This window comes from Rattus norvegicus, chromosome 4 (assembly GCF_036323735.1).
Source record: "Rattus norvegicus strain BN/NHsdMcwi chromosome 4, GRCr8, whole genome shotgun sequence".
Taxonomy (NCBI): domain Eukaryota; kingdom Metazoa; phylum Chordata; class Mammalia; order Rodentia; family Muridae; genus Rattus; species Rattus norvegicus.
The window spans coordinates 40,356,460-40,370,503 of record NC_086022.1 but is presented as its reverse complement, the minus strand read 5'-3'; the positions used below and the strand labels follow the sequence as shown (position 1 = coordinate 40,370,503).

Below are 14,044 nucleotides of genomic sequence, written 5' to 3'. Positions count from 1 at the left end.
AAGAAATGAAAAATTGATGTGAAATGTCTTTATAAAACTTAATCCTGTGTGTAATTAATGAACTCCAATAAAATTATCTTTACAATTTTTGTTATTGTGATGGGTAAAGTTGATTGTCAGTATGAGGGCATTAAATTTTGTGAAGAGAAATACCACTGGAAATGTCTGAGATAACTTTTTGAGAAAGGTGTGATTATGATGAAGACTTACCCTTCATTTGGGAAGGACAATGCAAAGTTATAGAGTGAACAAAACGGGAAAAACACGTGGTGTTTTTACTTTATGGTGTGAACACAGTGTGACCAGCCATATCATCCTTCATCCATCCTTTAGACCTACACTCACTGCCTTGTTGTCTCCTTCATGATGAATGCCTTTTGATTATGAATCTAAACAAGACCTTCAAGCTTTAATCTGGCATTTGTTAAGAACTTTGTTATAGCAGTTAGAAAAGATGGAAATTCATATATTTTCTTTACATTTTAAATGTAAGCTAAAACCCTGTAGAGCAGTTCAAAACAATTCTTTTCCATATGATATTAGTCTGTTTTTCTAAGTTCTCAAATAAGGTTCTGTTTTCTCCTGGATGATATGAATAATGGACACTGGTCCCGGATAGGCTTCATTATGGTTTTAGTCCATGGACCCAGATTGCATTTAATCCTAGGAAAAATCAGTGAATTTCAACCACATCCCTTTCTTAAAAAAAAGATATGATGTCTAGTTATATACTAAAAATGAAAATTGCAAAGCTTCCTGTAGCCACATTATCTGTCATGTTATAGTATATGTAGGAAAATGTTTTGCATAGTATACAGCAAAAAAAATTCATGCTTATAAAATGAATATATGAAATAGATGTTGAGAGGTTTTTTCCCTCTGTGTATTTATTTTTATTGGATATTTTATTTATTTATATTTCAAATGTTATCCCCTTCCCCATTTTCCCCTCTGGGAAACCTCTATCCCATCTTCCCTCCTTCTGCTTCTATGAGGGTGCTCCCCTATGCACCCACACACTCCCAACTCCCCATTTTCCTACATGGGGGCATCAAGCCTTCCTAAGACCAAGGGTCTCTCCTCCCAATTTATGTCCGACAAGGCCATCCTTTGCAACATATGCTGTTGGAGCCATGGGTCCCTTCATATGTATTCTTTGGCTGGTGGTTTAGTCCTTGGGAACAGTTGGGAGTCTGGTTGTTTGGTATTGTTCTTCCTGTGGGATGCAAACCCCTTCAGTTCTTTCAGTACTTTCTCTAACTCCTCCAATGGGGACAGTGGTCCATGTTTACTCCAATGATTGGCTGTGAGCAACCATCTCTATATTTGCAAGGGTCTTGCAGAGCCTCTGAGGAGGCAGCCATATGAGGCTCCTGTCAGCAAGGACTTCTTGGCATCCACGGGAGTGTCTCTGGGTTTGGTGTTTGTTTATGGGATAGATCCCCAGCTTGGGGCAGTCTCTGGATGGCCTGTCCTTCAGTTTCTGCTCCACACTTTGTCTCCATATTTTCTCCCTTGACTGTTTCCTTCCCAATTCTAAGAAGGACTGAAGCATCCACACTTTGTTCTTCCTTCTTGGTGAACTTCATGTGGTTTGTGAATTGTATCTTCAGTATTCTGAGTTTTAGGGCTACTAGCCACTTAGCAATGAGTACAGAGTACATACCATGTGTGTCCTTTGGTTACTTTGTTACCTTACTCAAGATGATATTTTCTTTTTTTTGATATTTCTAATTCCATTTATTTGCCTAAGAATCTCATGAAGTCATTGATTTTAGTAGCTGAGTAGTACTCCATGGTGTAGTGCAGATTTCTATCAAACCTTGAAAGAAGACCTAATACCAATACTCTTTAAACTATTCCACAAAATAGAAACAAAAGGAGCAATACCCAATTTGTTCTATGAAGCCACAATTATGCTCATACCTATACAAAGGTATAGGTTATACCTATATAAAAAAAACTATACAAAGACCCAACAAAGAAAGAGATCTTCAGACCAATTTCATTCATGAATATCAATGTAAAAAATGCTCAATAAAATTCTCACAAACCAAATCCAATAATGCATCAAAACAATCAGCCATCATGATCAAGTAGGCATCATCCCAAGAATGCAGGAATGGTTCAATACATGGAAATCCATCAATTTAATCTACTATATAAACAAACTCAAAGAAAAAAAACTACATAATCATTTCATTGGATGCTGAGAAATCATTTGACATAATTCAACACCCTTTCATGATAAAAGTCTTTCAAATATCAGGAATTCAAGGCCTATACCTAAACTTAGCAAAAGTAATATACAGTAAACAAGTAGCGTACTCAAATTAAAGGGATAGAAACTTGAAGCAATCACATGAAAATTAAGGACTAGACAAGGCTTCCCACTCTCTCCCTACCTATTCAATAGTACTCAAAGTCCTAGCCAGAGTAATTAGACAACACAAGGAAGTATAACAGGGTTACAATTTGGAAAGGAAGAAGTAAAAATACTACCTTTTGCAGATGATATGTTAGAATAGTTAAGTGACCCCAAAAATTCCACTATAGTACTCCTAAACCTGATTATCAACTTCAGCAAAGTTAGTGGATATAAAATTAACTTCGAAATATCAGTAGCCTTCCTCTACTCAATGGAGAGGTTATTTTTCAATTCAATGTGTTTGACTACAATGGTTTATTTTTCCATTTATTATTACATCAATTCTATGACCTATTGTTCTGTGTATCTGCAAAATATATGTGTTTTACACTAATCCTTGACATAGTGGTATTTTGAGTTGGAGTTTCAAGAAATTAATGAGATCATGAGAGGAAGAATCTCATGAGTCAGACTAATGCCCTAGTAATAAGAAAGAACACAGACAGGGGCAAGTCTCTGCTATCCTCTGTGTTGTATAGTTATCTGCAGCCAGAAGGAACATACTCACCAGTTGGCTGATACTTTGAATCATCAGAAATTCTGTTTTTTTTTAAATCTGTGGCTCTTTGTCATAGCATTTTAAGCAGACTAAAACAATGTCTTATCAAGCCTGAAAAATAATATTTTGACAGTGCAGATAGACTTGAGATGATTTCAGTTAAATTTCTTAGTTAGTACCATATTAGAAATATATTACAATGGCTTTTAAGGTAAAGTCCACAGTTAAATACTACTTTTTTTCTTAAGCAAGAGACCTGTACAAAAATCAGTGCCTTATTCTTCACTTTTTTTGGTGCTGTGATTTTCAGGTGACTGTTTATGGTTATGAAAAGACACCTTTGCAGTATTTTGTTTGATTTCCTTACTGATGTGTTGTTCCTTAATTAACAAAGGGAAACATTTATTAATATAACTTCATCTGTACACAATATAAAAATGGAAGCTGAATCTCAATCTGGTACTTTTTTATAGTGACTTGAAATATTCCATTAAGATATAGTATGAGTTGTTAACTTATACAATTGCATTAACTTTTTATTAGTGCCTCTTTTAAGGGGTAGTTTATTCACTTAATAAATAATTGTTAGACATAGTCAAAGATATGAATGGCTTGCACTCTCAGACTGAAATGGGTAGACATGCACTCGTTCTTATTTAGCACAGCCGATTTATGTCAGCACTCTTCTGAGAATTCAAGGCATCTTGTATTCTCTAGGAAACAAGGGGGCAGTGATGGTCTGCATAGGTTGCCCTGGCAGCACTGATCAGCTCTTGTCACAGCTTGCAAGAAAGAATGTGCAATCACTTTGAGTGCTGCTCCCTGACTTGTCTGCCTTCTGGCAAAAGACTACAAGGCTTCTGTCAGTAACAGTGATAATTCCAGTAGCAGAAGCTGGGAAAAGTAGGGCGGACACCTCTGCGACTGCTAACTAGCTGGTTCATACCACATTTAATAAGGGCCAGGAGACGTGTGTGATTTCTTATGAAACCCTTATTTCCTTATCTTCAGAATGAGTGCTACTTACTATTTAAATCATCAGGAGTCTGTAAAAGAAGACACCCCTCTCTCCTCTTCTCCTATCCCTCCAAAATTAAATCCATCCATTCCTTCTTTCCTTGCATGTTTTAGTCGTCCCATTGTGTACCTTGCCAATTATCTTATAAAATAGACATACAAAAGATGCTAGCATTTATTAGATATCTTGTAACCATGTGATATTAATGTACAAGAAACAAAAGGGCACCATAGTACAGTATCCATCAAGATAGTTGGAGGACAGCAATTAACTTTGAATGTGTCCCTTCATGCTATCAGAAGTAACTTTCAACTGATGTCCAAGAGCAAACATCCAAAGTTCTATTATAAAGTTAAGTTCAAAGTAGAATTCTAGAAAATACTTTGAAATTCATAAGAATGTCTCATATTTTTAAGCATCTAAGTCTGTGCAGTAGATCCTTTTCAGCATGTGAATGGTGAGACAATTTGAAGAGGGAACACAACTTGGTTTTCAAGATTATCAAAGCACAGTGCTTGGCAACTAGTATTCCTAAAACCAGCTGTGATTTACCTGGTTATGCACTGAAAATAAAGGTAGGTGTGTGTGTGTGTGTGTGCATGCGTGTGTGTGTGTGCGTGTGCGTGTGTGTGTGTGTGCATGCGTGCGTGCATGCCTGCCTGCCTATGTTTGTATGTGTCTGTGTGTTTGTGTGTGTACAGATGGGAAACACTAATACCTAAAGCTTCCCTAACAATTGAATGAAGGTCTGTGGGGAAAAGGACAGGTACATTTCTCTTGAATGGTTAGTGTGACTTTTTACGTCTGGTATGTTCCCAGTCTGAGCAGGTATATATTCAGTAGTAGCAACTCTTCCTAGGGCATTTAGAAGTCTCAGTGTTTGCCCCTTTCACTGGAAATATATTGGAATATATTGTGGGTACGTCTGAACTGACTGCTTTTCTTTTTTCCTACCTCCAGTGTAAGTCCAGGTTCCATGAAAGATTTTATTCATTATTTTCATAATCCTACACATTTTATTATTTGGTGCCTAAAAACAAAATAGATGTGAATTTAAGTAAAATGGCATGGCTATTGAAAAGATAATTAATCCATATTTGTCTTTGAATATAACTTTATAATAGGAATCTAGTTGATCATTTACTAAAATTCAGTATTTACCTAAAATAAAACTGTTACTAAATTAGAATAGGAATAAATTATTAACATTGTAAGAAGTTCTAAAGACTTTTACCAGAGGCTTTTTTATCAGTGATAAAATTTTAGAAATGATTACTGAATGTCAAAAAAGCAATTTAAAATGCCTTTATTGACAATTTTATTCAGTGATTCACTTGAGAATCCAGAGAGTACAATGAAGAATGAAAACATGCAAGTTCTGGAGAAAAAAGCAAAACTTTTCCTCATTTGAAGATACTGTGTCTACCTTGGGAATCAAAGAGAATTTACGTAAAACTACTAGGATTAATGAAAAGAACACAAACTTTCTGGACCATGCAAGAATAATCTGCACTTATATAACAGTTTAAAATAATGGTGACAACTTCAAGGTAGGAAGGATTCTATGAGCCACCAAAACTGTAACTCAGGAGGTGTAAATTTAATGACATTTCCACACTAACATTAGCAGCAATGACACTTCTCAATTACACATAGTCACAGGAAAGGACAAGGAATTCACTGGCTTGGGGAACTTTGCCAAAATGCACTTAATTTACAACAGTCTTGAGTCATGAAATTGAAGAGGAGTTTGTTAGTTCCTGTAAAATAAAACAAAAACAAACAAACAAACATTCTTCAATGCTAAAATTGTGGGGCTCCATAAATAAAATCCAAAGTGTGAATAAATGTTTGAAAATATTTAGCATCAATTGTAAACATGACAATATGCATTTCAACCTGATGATAAGCAAAGCATTCACTCTCTAAAGTTGTACTCGGGACCTGCAACTATGTAAGAGTACAGTGCAAAGAGCAAATAAGGGCACAAGTGGAACTCAGTCACCCTTCAGATAAGGAGATGATCTGGGATTATTTGTCTAAGAAGTGTGTAATCGCAAGGGCTTTTATAGATGGAAGAAGAAAGGATATCGGAGTCAGGAATTTGAAGATGTCACGGTGCCAGCTTTGAAGATGGAAGGACCAGGAACCCAGGAATGAAGTAGTATGATGAAACTAGGGAAGAAAGAAAATCATTACCCGACAAGCCCTCAACAAGACCAGCACTCTGCAGCTTTTTGGATACTAGAAGAATTACACATCTAATACACATCTGCCCTCCAGAACTGGGAAGTAGCAAACCTGGGCTATTTGCAGTTGTGTTAGGGCAGGATTAGAAAACAAACACAGGCGCCAGTGAAACACCCTGACAAATATTTAAAGGTTTCAAATTGCAAATATTTAAAACTGGAACTATGGTAGAGATAATGGAAAATGTGAAGTCATAAAATACCAGTGATAGGTAATAGGTTAGTACATCCTCTCTTGAGAACAATATCACACCACTTAAGATGTTTACATGTTCAAGATGAACACACTTATTTTTTCTGTTTATATTGGAAACATTATGACACATGCAAAAAAGAAACTGATAGAACTCACTTAGGAAATCTGCTATAGTATGAAGATGTGGACTCAACATGCTTCCATTCAAGGGGGGGGTAGATAAACAAATCTGATGGAATAGCGTGCACTTGAATAAACTAGACTCACTTATATCAGAATGGCTGGATTACAAAAATATAATTGGAAGCCCAGATGTATCTTTCAGCAGGTGAATATGTGTGCATAGGTCAACAGATAGTCTTACATACATATATCTTAGTTGTAAAAATTTGATTGTTTTGGAATGAAAATATGTTCAACTTGAAACACAAAACTTTGGTTTGATATGTGGCTCAATGAGCAAAACACTTGCTATGTAAATGTGAAGATCTTCGTTTGGGTGCTAGAACCCATATAAGCCAGCTGTAGTGGCATATATCTACCAGCAATTCTATTGTGGGAATGAGGTGGAGACTTGAGAATCTCTAGAGGTTCATGGGACAGTTCACCTGACCCATGATCAATAGACAATAAGGAGAGCCCTTGTCAAATAACACAGAAAGCAGGTATGACATCTTACCTTGTCTTCTAACCTCAGTATGTGCATCGTATCATGCAAATAAACATTCACACACACACACACACACACACACACAAAACATCACACTCACACACAGAGGGAGAAAGATATTTCTCAATTTAAATGTAAAGGTAATATTTTGATGACATCTGATCGATTTTATGCATTGGACAGAATGGTTTCAGCTATAACTCTAAAGAGTACATTGGTGGTCTTCTATTATCTTACTCTGTTCCTACTAAATAAGAATACATATTTCATAATTAAATAAGAATAAAGTGCAGGAATACTTAACTAAATAAACATTTTTTGACAAATGTCCTCTATCCCTCAACATCAGAATAGTGAGACAATAGACAATTTGAACTGTCCACACAGCCTCATATATTGCGGTATGGTCACCAGCTGGTGGCACTCTTTGGAGAGGAGGGTGAAAGTTTAGGCAATTTAGGAAAGTTTGGGGAAATAGTGTCTGGACGGGGACATAGAAGGTTCTATTCATCCCTGTTCTTTCTGTTTCCTATCTGGGATGAGGTGAGGTCTTTTGTTTCTCCATGTGTTCCTGGCATGGCATTCTGCCCCCAAACAGAACAGAAAAGAGGCTGCTAGCCATGAACTGAGACTTCTGAAACCATAAGACCCCTGCCCCCTCCCCAGTTTTTCCATTTCAAAAGTTTTTCTTAGGTCATGGTGATCACATTCTAATTCAAATAATATCATAATAAAATAAAAAGAAATGACAGAAAACTGTACATATGTATACTTATGAGTAGTATACTATATCTTTCTGTATTCTTAGTTATGGCTAATAATGATTACACTCACTGACTTAGTCTCCTTTTTACATTTAATTTCTACCACATCTTGGAGATTAGAACAAGGTCCTTGCCGAGTAAGGAATCTTTGTCTGTAAACTGAACTTCAAGTGAGCTATAATCTCATAAACACACTATGATCAAATACATTCAAACTGATAGGATGCACTATTTTCCTATTGGTCTTGTAAGATTTTACCCATCTTCATAGGTAAAATGAACCACTGTATCTGAATACTTGAAATATTAGGCAGTCTCTTTCCCAGATTCCCTCTACCATGCAGAAAAGAAAATCAGTTTTTGTCTTATTAACATGTCTCCTTGCAAGGCTCACCTGATTGCTTTGGCCCCCTTTCTTTCCACAGCTGTCTGTGCTGGGTGCTCTGCTCTGACGTTATTGCTTCCATATCAGACGCAGGCATGAAAGTCTTGCTCCAAGCAAGGAGCTGAGGACTTGGTGCATGGCTTCCCAGATTTCTTTTTCGTGCTCTGAAAATTTCCAGCAGCAGGTGAAGGGACAGACATTGGAAGCATGTAAAGCACTCATCAAACACTTCCCATTGGTTTTAGGAAGGTTTCTCTGGGATGTTACCTTCCACTCCAACCTACTTCTTACCAAGTAGCTTTTCCTTAACGGTTGCATCCATTCTCACAATCACCTTCATTACATTAAACATGGATAACGTTTTACTCAGTGAATTTTTCAAAGCAAGTTGCAATCATTTTTGTTTGAGCATATGGCATACTGACATCAGTTAAGTATATAACTTTTATTTAAGAAAACAGAATGGAATACACTTGGCAAAACTTTTCAAAGAACTCTGTGATAACGTATTTTTATGAAGTTGCAGATCTCTGAATTTTGCCTACTTTCCCACAAATTGCCTAACAATTTTACATTATATATGCTCCTAAATATGCTAAACCTAATCCCAGAGAGCCTTGCTGATCCCTTGGAGGACACACTCTAAAGGGATTGACATATGAAAAGACATCAGTTTTGCTCTGGCTCAGTCTCAAAGGCAGAGGAGACTGTGGAAAGGCTGCTAATCTTGGAGGGGGTCATTTTCATAGCCCAGAGGCTTGTGTGAGAGACTCATGATCCTGTGAATTACAAGCATGATCTAAGTAATGATGGCAGAATCAAACAGTGGCAGCTCTCGTAGTTAATCCCTTCGCAGTCACCTGGACTCTGAAGAATGTCTGCCTCTTTGTGACTGGAGTGGAGCTGACTGGGCCAATGTGCCTGTCTAACATCACAGCTTTGCAAAATTGACTGAGCACATGGGCCATATTCACAGGCTTCCTGTAGAACCACTGAAACAATCAGAGAGCATTCATTTCCTTAAATAGTTATAGGTCTTTGGGAGATTTGAGTCCCAATGATTCTATCCTTCTGCTCATCAAAACACACTGGGACACCAACAGTCAATTAATAAATGCCTTAAATCAGAGAGTGGCCATTTCACATAATAGTGACATTCATGCATTTGAAGAAATCACAGGCACAGAATAGCAGCAGATGTTTTTCCTTCCCACTATTGACAAATCAGCATACAGAAGCCTCAAACTGCACTTGGAGGAATTTAGGTCAGTGTGAGGAAATCAGTGTGCATTTAAAGACTCTTTGTGTGTGTTTAAAATATGTTATAATGTTTTAAGAAACAGCCTTTCTTTCAGAGATGCTGGTAAGGCTTCTGCAGAGAGCTGCAGCTGTGCAGACGCATTCAATAGGAATGATTCAACTGGGAGGGTGTTATTGCAGAAGAAGGAAGGCTTCAGAGGACATGGCTATGTGCAAAAACATTTTGGAACCAAGATTTCAGGTCTAGAACAATATTATCCAAAGTGGGGTGCCTTTCCCAAGGACTAAGTAATGAAAAAAGAGACTGAAACTCTTGCTCGTATTTGTTCTCTGTGTTTTATATTATATTGTTACACTGGCATATTTTTGTTTGCAATGTACAATAGATTCTATTGTTAGGCCATAAAGGTGACTAATGAGGTTAATGTAAATACTAAGTGACAGAATTTTATTTATGCTTTTGGCTGATGAAGTTGCAGTTTGAAATTAATTTACACACTCTTAAGTATGTTAAGCTGAATTTGCAGTGAAGAACGAAAGCCAGTATCCACTTGAGCGTGACAAACAGCCTCCAATAGATAGGCAGCTACAGAGTCTCTTGGAGATGATTTCAAAACAGATAGGCCTTGGGCTCAATGCATCTCTTGGTGGCCCAGAATGTACATTAGCTCATTCCTTTCTCATCCCGGTGCTCTGAGACACCTCACATGCTCATGTAGCTGCCTGCCTTAGACCCACCAAGGACATTATTGAGGGCCTACTGTCTTCTTTCTGCTTCTCTTCTCCTTACACATTATAGAGATTAAAAAGGTAACAAAGGTAAATTCTTAGATCTAGTAAAGTAGCTTTGATAGAAATTTAGGTATCTGGAGAAGGCAGTGAGATATTTAAGAGACAAACTATGTAACTGAAGAAAAAAATATGTAGTGGTGGATACTAGTGAAATGGTTCATTAGGCGATAGCAATTGCTACCAAACATAATGAGCTATGTTACAGCTCTGAATCTACATAGTAGAAAGAGAACTGATTCCTCAGAATTGTCCCCCACCCTTTGCATGCAGGCAGTGACAATCACATGCTAACCATGTCACATGTTTGCCCTCATCCCTACACAGCAAATATGTCTTTTCTAAATCTGGAAATTATGTACTTTTTAAATTAGAAGATTATTTTATATGTATGGCTGTTTTGTCTATCTGTCTGTCTGGGTGACATAGGTGTTTCTGCTGCAAGCAGAGGCCACAGGAGGGCACCACATAACCTGTAACAGGAGTTATAGAGGATATCAGGTATCATGCGGGTCCTGAGAATCAAATCTTTGTTCCTAAAAGAATGACCAGTATTCTTAACTGCTGAGACATCTGTTCAGACTTGACTTTACTCAAAATATATACTAGCTTATTTAGGAATACATATGATTTAGATTAGTACCTGTGTCTATCATTGGTAAAAAAATATCCAAAAAAGTCGTAAATAAATTTGAGGTTGCAAGAATGATCGGGACTAATAACAGTTGAATAAAAAGCCTCATTAATGTAAATTGTTTTATATTTGTACTTTCTTAAAATTAATAATTTACTCATTTAAAATAAGGATAATGATTAAAAGTGATATTTTAAAACTACAGCAAAAGAGCAACATGCTAAATGGCAGAAGGCCGATATTCTCTTCAAGTGCTTTCCTCTGAGTCTGCTTTGACTGTTTTCAAAGCAAAAGAAAAAAAAGACTGTTAGTTTTATAGACATTTAAAAACAAACCACTAGACTATGCATATAAGAAGAGTTATAGAATTTCAGCTCCCTGTAAAGTGAAGTTACTAAAGGCTGTTACACAAAGGTTCATTGTGACTTAGACCTGCCCGGCAGAATCCCATCAATACCAAAGTCATTGGATTTCTTCCCAGGGTATTAAAGCATGAACTCAGTAAGTCAGCCTTGTCCAAATGTTCACTATCCCAAGGCAACACTGGCCCTGGTCTGGCTCCTGGAAAGAAAACTTCTAAAAATGCAGAGTATCCTCCATGATTTAAATGTGTTCACTTACCTGGGGGCTTGGCTGACACCATTTTGCTGTTGTTTCTGTTCTAAGAAGAATGCTTATGGTGGGGCCTTCAGACATACAGATCAGAGTGACTTCTTGACCCCCAACAATGGCAGGCAGCTATGTGAGGGGTTAGTGATGTCTATATGGATCGTTCATACAAAGACCCAAGACACTAAGGATTGGGTGAGCCTTCCTGATTAGCAATACTCCATATATCTTATCATACAATGCAGTTGTGACATGTCGAGTCTCCATGACTCCACCGGAGGGACATAATTGAGAACTCAGTGCTGCTCCCTCCAGGTCTGATCCCAGTATGCCTTTCCTGTTCTTGACTTTAATCTAATTATTTACCTTAATAAATCACACTCATGGTTAGAAGAGGTTCCCTTCCCCATTCTTGTAACTAATCACTGAACCTGAGACCATTTTTTGGAATCTCTGATTAACACTGTTTCTGCCTTCAAGTGAGAGTGTAAACTGTCTTTGGTATTTATAACATTAAGCTAAAAGACAATTGGATCTTGGCCCTTGAGGAGATGAGTTGGTCCATTTTAATGGACCAATGAGTTTGGTGTCCCATTTTCAGCATCTTTTAAAAATCTACCTAGATCATTGTTTTTCAATTGTTACCTGAAATCTATTTAAATGACAAGTGGACATGAAAAAAAATCTATCCATAGTAACAGGTTTTCCCATACTATGTGCTGTTATCAATATGTAAGGCCCACCTGCCAATCAAGAGTCTCAGGCACAGCCTGTGGAATACTGGTGGTGTCAGGTACAATCTGGGAATTTTCTCCATTACATCTAGCTCAATTCCTTTTTTGGTTGCCCTGGAATAGCCTATATTTTATATTAACATCTCAAGAAGCTGGATACACTGTAGCCCACCAGGAATGTATTCTTCTGGCTCTGGAAGTCACTCTAATGGCAAAGATTTCATTTATTTCTTTTCCCAAGTATCACCCCAAATAGTCTATGAGGAGTGAGTATGTAGCAGTAGGTCAGGCAGACCCTTTCAAACAAGCAGTTCTTCTAATATTAGGCTTGGTATCATGATACCAAGGAACAGCGAAGTGGCCTCTGTTTCTTTCAGCATACTTAGCTACTAAGTCACATCAATTATGTTCTTACAGTAATTACTTAAGTATTTTGGACACTAGACTGGTCACACTCCAGAATCATTTAGATTTCTCAGTTGACTCCTGAAACATTAAATTGATAGAACCTACAAAACTTAGGTTACTTACTTGTACTAAGAAACTTAAATCTTAACTTTCAATTGAGAGATGAACCAATGCCATTCAGGTCCCCAGTAATATATTATTTTGGATCATAAAACACAGGAAGAACTTCTCTCAACCTGGTTAGAATACACAAGGCAATGTTGTTTATAGCTGCCATTCACTGTGATGAGTTGGGGCACCTGTTGGATGTTTGTCATACTTGTAGTGTGTAATTATTAAAACACAATTCAAGCCATGGCCATCTAGGCACCGGCACCTGCAGTCTCCATCTGCTCCCAGCCTAGTACATAGTCTGAGACCAAGACCGCATGTTTCTCCTAGCCAACTTCTCTCCTACAAATGCAGACTCTGCCTGTCCAGAGCTGCGAGATTGCGCATTAGGTCCACTGCAGTCAATTGTGCGCATGCTCTTGCCAGTCAGCGCTCCACTCTGCTGCAGTTCCCTCTCCCGCGGAGATTGATCCTTGCCCAATCTTCCCATTCTGCCCTGGCTAAATTCTTTCCCTCCTACCCAACTGAGTCACGTTGAATGGAAAGCACCAGTGGTTAGTTAGGATAACACAACCACTGGGCATGGAATCTATCGTCCTAAACTCATTGACTACTCTATATTGGAAATTTTTTGGTAGCAGAATCCACCACCAGATCTAACAGTTACCAGTCTACATCTTGTTCTTCTCGCCCCTGACTCGCTGGACAAAATATGGCTGTTTGCCCTTGCCTCATTGGACAAAAAATGGCTGTTCCTTCCTCCTGTGTCACCTCTTCTTCTCTCAGACCTGAAAGGCCTCCTCCTTTTTACTTGGCAATTGGCTTCTTATTATCCAATAAATTTGTTAGGGGGAAATTCCACTACACATACTAATTTATCATGTTTATAATATCAATACCTGTGTCAAATAAAATCCACATGCGTACTTACATTGAGTTATTTATGCAGCCATTGAAAGAGCACATTTTTTTTCCTGTAAGAAGAAGCCAAAATACAGACTTTGTTACATCTAATCTCAGGTTAAGAGATCAGTTCATTTTTTTCAATATACTGCATTTTTTTGCCCCCTACACATAACACTCATTCTCCTTTTCCTTGAATGATGCCATTAATTGAGTACAAGGCTATGGCTAAAGAACGTATAAGTTGGGTGCCTTTGTAACAAAGTCTGGGCCTAAGCTTTGACTTGGGCACATCATATAATAGAATGGTTTTAAGAATTAATACCAGGAGGACCTGGAGATGAATGTGGAACCCACCTTCACCCTTTCTTTTTTTCATTTGGCCAA

General features: G+C 37.6%; 1 pseudogene; it reads right to left on the bottom strand.

Moving 5' to 3' along the window:
• Nucleotides 1-13,244, bottom strand: part of Gtpbp4-ps3 (GTP binding protein 4, pseudogene 3) — a 33,988-nt pseudogene extending 20,744 nt beyond the window's left edge.
• Between the last annotated feature and the right edge of the window lie 800 nt (nt 13,245-14,044).